General features: G+C 37.0%; 1 pseudogene; it reads left to right on the forward strand.

Moving 5' to 3' along the window:
* The first annotated feature begins 1,356 nt into the window (after positions 1 to 1,356).
* LOC106319894 lies at positions 1,357 to 5,425 on the forward strand (annotated as a pseudogene).
* Positions 5,426 to 7,278: the final 1,853 nt, after the last annotated feature.

A 7,278-nucleotide genomic window follows, 5' to 3' on the forward strand; every position in this document is an offset into this window, starting at 1 on the left:
ATATTTTAAAAGGAAGAAAGCGGAGGAGACGGGTCTTTCGTTGGCTCGGGAAGGAACGTGTCTTGGTGGACGCGTGTCAACAAAGGAGAGGGTGGAAGTTCGGTTACGCGTTAAATGCGTATGAAACTTGTTTTCTCTCTCTCTCGAATTCTCTCGACTTGGCGATTTCTATGGCGATTTGATCGATTATGCATGTGATTGAGCCTCTTCTTGTTCTGATCGGTTCCTATGTTTTGGTTCTCGTCGAATCTGTCTCTCGGTGGGTCTCCTCGACAGCGACGGAGCTTTCCCGCTGTGGCTCAGCTCTAATCGAAAGGTAGTGATAGGAGATCATATTGTTTCATTATGCATGTGAATGATTAATGTTTAACTTGTTCTGATCGGATTTTTTACTTTATATTTTGTTTGTTCGGTTCGATCTGGCGATCTCTGTGGCGACGAAGCTCTCCTAGACGGCGCCGGAGCTGTCCTCATCGGCGACGGAGCTCTCCTCGATGGCGATGAAGCTGTCTCTCGGTGGTGACAGAGCTCTCTCACTTTGCTTCTCCTTGAATCAATGGTAAAGCTTCTGTTATTCCTCAATGTCCTAAATATTCTAAATTTTCATGGATCAAATTCAATTTGTTTGTAAGATTGTTTCAATACAGATGGATTGATCAAATCTGAGTTGCTGTTTGTGTGTTTATGTTCCTCAAAGTCTTAAATATTATAATTTTTAATGGATCAAATTCAATTTGTTTGTAAGGTTGTTTTAATATAGATGGATTGATCAAATTTGATTTGTTTAAAAGTCATTGATGAAATAGTTTTTAATAAGTTCTGAGTTGCTGTTTGTGTGTTTGTGTTCCTCAAAGTCATTGATGAAGTTTTTACTTCCTGTTTGTGTGTTTGGGTCAGAGTGTGTGGATCCACGGTACAAGAAGAAGGAACCTTAAACCAGAGGAGTGCAAAGCAGAGCAATACAGGTAAATGTCTACTCCTTTCGAATTTATTGAGTGCTTTAATGTTGAGTTAGGTAGTTAATGGTTGTGTTAGTAATAAATAGGTTGATGGTTAGATAGAAAGTGTGATGAAGTGTGATGAATGTGTTTTGTTGATGTCAACTCCATTTAAATGTTTCTTCTCTTTAAAATAGCCTGATTTTCTTTCTCTCTTCTGTCTTAAACATTGCTTCTTCTCTTTAAAATAGTGTGATGAATGTGTTTGGTTGATGTCAACTCCATTTAATTGTTTCTTCTCTTTAAAATAGTGTTCTTCTCTTTCTCTCTTCTGTGATCAACATTGCTTCTTCTTCTCTTCTTTCAATCTGTTTTAGCTTCTTCTTTTTTTCCGTTCTTTCTGTGACATTCTCGGGAGATGGATTCCAATCCATACCGGCAGAGTACTAACTTTGTTGATCTCCTTACGAGTCAACAAAGTGTCTTTAGTTTAGTAGAAGAAACTATCCTTGAAGACACTCCTGCTGAGCGTAAGGAACGCCGGATGTGGACGCCTGTAGAAGATATGGTGCTCATCAGCTCCTGGCTCAACACAAGCAAAGATCCAGTAGTGGGAAATGAGCAACGGTCTGGGACATTCTGGAAAAGGATTGCCGCTTACTTTGCGGCAAGTCCCAAGGTTGCAGCCACTGAACTCCGATAATACACTCATTGCAAGCAGTGTTGGCACAAGATAAATGATCAAGTCAACAAGTTCTGTGGGGCTTTTGAAGCAGCAAGTAGAGAGAAAACGAGTGGTCAAAATGAGAATGATGTTCTCAAATTAGCTCATGAAATATTCTTCAATAACCCCCCAAAAAAAATTATCCTTGAGCATGCTTGGAAAGAGCTTCGGAATGATCAAAAATGGTGTGAACTCTCATACCAAGGAACCGCTAAAAGGAGGAAGTGTGATGAGGGTTCACAGTCAGAGACTTCACATGCCAATGAAACAGGGACAGAGGAGCGTCCCTCGGGTGTTAAGGCAGCAAAAGGGAAGAAGAAGAAGAATGTTGAGGGGAAGGAAACGCTGTCAAAGTTTCAGACTATGTGGGAAATTAAACAGCAAGACTTGGCCAAGAAGGATAGTCTTACAAATATGCGTCTACTTGAGAGCTTACTTGTAAGGAAGGGCAAAAATGCGTCTACTTTGAGAATTTTCAAATTCAAGATGATCAAGAAGAACGAAGAAAAAAAAGAAAAAAAAAAGAGTTTATATTGAAAGACATCGTGAAGAAGGGCATAATCGTTTATCGAACGATTATTTCAGTGAAACTCCGACGTATCCTCATAATTTATTTCGACGACGTTTTAGAATGAACAAGTCATTGTTCATGCACATTGTTGATCGACTCTCCAACGAAGTTCAATATTTTCGGGAAAAAAAAGATGGTCTCGGAAGGAATAGTCTCTCTCCACTTCAAAAGTGTACCGCCGCCATTCGTGTCTTGGCATATGGTTCTGCAGCTGATTCTGTCGACGAATACCTCCGGCTCGGTGAAACAACAACTCGGTTATGTGTAGAAAATTTTGTGGAAGGAATAATATATTTGTTCTCTCCAACGAAGTTGAATATTTTCGGGATAAGAAAGATGGTCTCGGAAGGAATAGTCTCTCTCCAATTCAAAAGTGTACCGCAGCCATTCGTGTCTTGGCGTATAGTTCTGCAGCTGATACCGTCGAAGAATACCTCCGGCTCGGTGAAACAACAACTCGTTTATGTGTGGAAAATTTTGTGGAAGGAATAATATATTTGTTCGGGGATGAGTACTTAAGAAGACCAACACCGACTGATCTTCAACGTCTACTTGATGTGGGAGAGCATCATGGCTTTCCTAGGATAATAGGAAGCATAGATTGTATGCATTGGGAGTGGAAGAATTGTCCCACCGCTTGGAAAGGGCAATATTCTCGTGGTTCGGGTAAACCAACTATCGTTTTAGAGGCGTTTGCTTCATACGATTTCTGGATATGACATACGTTTTTTGGACCTCCAGGTACATTAAATGATATCAATGTTCTTGATCGTTCACATTTTTTTGATGACATAATAAAAGGTCAAGCTCGAATGTCACTTTCTTTGTCAATGGAAGAGAGTATCATATGGTTTACTATCTCACCGATGATATTTATCCGAAATGGGTAATTTTTATCCAATCTATTCCTATACCACAAGGGCCGCAAGTAGTTTTATTTGCTCAACGTCAATAAGCTGTCCGAAAAGATGTCGAGCGTGCTTTTGGAGTCTTGCAAGCTCGCTTTGCCATTGTTAAAAATCCAGCGTTGTTTTGGGATAAAGTCAAAATTGGGAAGATTATGAGAGTATGTATCATGCTCCATAATATGATAGTAGAAAACGAACGAGATGGATACACTCAATTTGATGTTTCAGAGTTCCAACAAGGAGTAGACAACAGAAGTTCACATGTCGATCTCACGTTTTCTACAGATATCCCTTCAAATATCGCAAATATGATGAATGGTCGAACAAGAATTCTTGATAGACAAATGCATCAACAACTGAATGGTGATTTAGTAGAACATATATGATGTAGATTTGGAGATGATGAAGACAACAACTGATCTCGGATGCTTCTTTCAAATAATTCTCGTTTATTTTAATAATCTTTGTGTTAATGTTTTTATTTAAAAATCTATGTCTACAATGTAATGTTATCTTTATTATGTTTTATTTAATAAAAAAATTATTAAAAATGTTTAATAATATTTTTTTCTAAGAACCTCAAAGTAAGAAACTTGGAATGGAGACATAAAAATCTTAAAGTTTTTGCCTATGTCTCTTAAACATCTTTATTCCTTAAATACTATTAAAATTTAATCAAGAGACTTTTAATGGGTATGTAGGATAATGATGCTCTAACCCTCATCACGGTCTGAATGATCATCACCATCAATACAGGAAACCACAAGATCATAATTGGATTGAAGAGAAACTGTTAAAATACCTCAGATTTTTTCGTAAGAGTCTCATATTATTAGCCCTAGTGTTGATTTTGATCTGTCTTAAATGATAATGTTTTTTATTGACAGTTCCACACATAAGAAAAGTATACAAACTAAAGCTAGGGCATGCTCAAGCCAAAGAGATACTAAACTGTATCTGCCAAGAGATACCTCACTTCGACGCCACTCAACAGAAGAATGCGGGTCTCAACCAAGCTCTCTTCAAGGCAGTAGAGAATGGTATCGTTGAGTAAATCGAGGAAGTGATGAAGCATTATCCTGATATTGTTTGGTTCAAAGATAGTTACGGTCTTAACCTCTTTTTCTATGCTGTGAGCCATAGGCAAGAGAAGATCTTTAGCCTCATTTACAAAATGGGTGCCAAGAAAAACATCCTTGCTACAGCTTGGGACAAACTCCATACTAATATGCTGCATCACGCCGCGTAAAAATCCCCAGTTTCACGGCTTAATCTCATTCCGGGTGCTGTTCTTCAGATGCAAAGGGAACTACAGTGGTTTAAGGTGATACATAGTTATATATAATTGTTTCTTGCTACCCACGATCGAAACTAGGTATAATTTTTTATGTGCAACAAGGAAGCTGGAATTACAATTCTGTCTAGTAATATATGTGAATCTCTAACTCTGACCACAATCATAATAATCTGTTGATTCTAGCTTGACTTAAATCTCAGTATACCAATAAAAGTGATTTGGACCAGATGGTCTGGTCCGGTCTGGTCGAATGTGTCATAAATTATTCATTCACATAATCAATGTACAGATCCTAAAACAATCATGTTTTAAATATTTTTTCGTGTTTAATTAGCTGTTGTTCACAACATAGTAAAATATTGATGTCTTATTTCGAGGAAGTGGAGAGGCTAGTGCAACCTAAGCATCGAAAAATGGTTAACTTGAAGCAGAAGAAAACTCCACAGGCTCTCTTTAAAGACCAGCACAAGGAGCTAGTGGACCAAGGAGAGAAGTGGATGAAAGACACAGCCACTTCTTGCACAGTCGTCGCAGCTCTTATCAATGATGTTCTCCTCCGCCTTTACTGTCCCCGATAGTTACAACGGCCACGGCCAACTCTTCATGATCTTCCTAATCTCAGACGCTATATCTCTTTTCACCTCATACATGTCTCTGCTCATGTTCCTCGGCATTCTCAAGTCTCGTTACCGCGAGGAGGACTTCCTTAGATCGCTTCCGACGAAACAGATCGTGGGTCTTGCGACTTTGTTTCTCTCGATGACGACAATGATGGTGAGTTTTGTCGTGACGCTTATGACTCTGGTTAGAGGGAGAACACCGTGGGTTTCGGCTCAGTTTATGGTGCTCGCTGTTGTCCCGATTGGGATGTTCGGTGTTCTTCAGTTTCCTGTGCTACTTGAGATCTTCTGCTCGACTTACTTCCCTAGAGTTTTTGATAAACCTCGCGAGTCTCGGCGAGTGTCTAAGCTCTTCTGGAGAAAATAAGGTTGATATGAATATTTATCACTCTAGCCAGTGTTATGGTTTGGAACACATGAGCCGCATGCAGCTACTTCGTCAATGAGATGTGATCAGAAGTTTGCTCGACCCAATTACCTTATACATTTGATGAAGTTGTCGAGTTTTTTTTTTCTGACTAAAGAAATTGTTCAAATAATGGAGAAATAAAAGATGTATTTTTTTCTACAAGTAGAAGTACAAGATGCTCTTGAAGAATCACAGGACTATGTTCAAAATGAGTGTTCATTCTAGAAAATGTACTAGGTTCTATGTGTGACATGAAATTCATCTACTTCTTTGGTTATTTAGTAGAGCAATTGCCATATAACGATATGTTATTGTGATATAAAAATATATGCGTTGTACCGTTTCGATCAGTTAACCAGTCGTATGTTCATCTGATCAAGATTTATAGTTTAGTGATATATGTTAGTGTGTTGTGTCACTGATCGGCTCACTAAGTCGGAGATATAATTTGTTGTTAAAAAGAACAGAGAAACAGTTATGAATAATTTTGTGGCGATTTGAAACATTGCTCATATTTGTGTGTTTTTAAACGTCAAAAGTTCAGCAACTATTTTTTAGAATTTTAATTTTGGATACCGAAAACAACTCTAGAATATTATATAAATATATAAACTTATAATTCTCAATATTTCCTATTGGAATTGTTCAAATTTAATACGTGGTAACAAATTACAAAACAAAACAAAAAAAGAAGCTTTGGGTGAAATTGTAGGCCCTTGGAAAGGAAAGATGTACATCATACGAAAATAACTTTGCTTTGCTTCCAATACAATGTCACTAGTCACTAGTCAACAACATGTTCATCTGAACGTACGTATATGTGTAATTGTATGTGCGTAAATATTGATACTGTATGAACACAAATGAAGAAACATCATGTTTGGGATAAGACACTTTTATATTGAATATAAAATGGTGTATATAACAATATCTTGAATCATACAAAGAAATATATCTTGAATCATACGTAGCGATGGGTGCAAGGCTCCTATCAAAAGCATTTTTTGAACTTTCAAGTCCCCACCTTCTTTCAGCTCATATGTTCAGCTTTTCTTTCATGTCCTCTGATCGACACATGTCCTTCCCTATCTTCGTCTTTCTTAGTGATAATGAAGCTTAGAAGTTAATTAGTTACACTATTTAATTTCATACTGTTAGTGGATTTATCGATTGTTCATTAGTCCTTCATCTAGATCATATACTTGTTCTTCACACGACATTCGCCTAACTTTATTATGATCTTAATTGAACTAGTGCCGTTTATACATGTTTTACATAAGCGACTATATTACAAGCTTTAGCAGGTTAATTTAATTTAGATCAAATGCGTCAAATGTATCCATCCGTGAAAAAGACGTGACATGACGACCAAGTTATAATTGATATGAATATATCTAATCATCTTTTCCTCCTTGATTTATAGATTTTACTAGTGGTATTCCGGCGCGGTTCGTATATTTTATTTTTACATAAATTTACTATTCATTTTTGGTTTTAGTAGAAATATATGTTCACAAATATCAAAATGATAATTTGTTGAAAGAAAATAGATTTTTTTTGATCCATTTAATAGTGGCCAACAGCTGTAATGTATTACTTTGTTTTGAAGTTGCTTAGTTCAAAGTGGAGTTGCATAAGTGTTTGTGACTAATCGATTCGGTAAAAATAGAATAAAAATCAATCATCGTAATAAAGTTAACTTAGTTGAAATTCAAACATAAAGGAAAGTTGATGTTTTATTTAGAGAACATACTTATATTATTAAGTACTATGTAGTACTATGTGCTTAGTGTATAGAAGGAACACCATTT

Source organism: Brassica oleracea, unplaced genomic scaffold (assembly GCF_000695525.1).
Source record: "Brassica oleracea var. oleracea cultivar TO1000 unplaced genomic scaffold, BOL UnpScaffold00679, whole genome shotgun sequence".
In the NCBI taxonomy this organism is placed as follows: Eukaryota; Viridiplantae; Streptophyta; class Magnoliopsida; order Brassicales; family Brassicaceae; genus Brassica; species Brassica oleracea.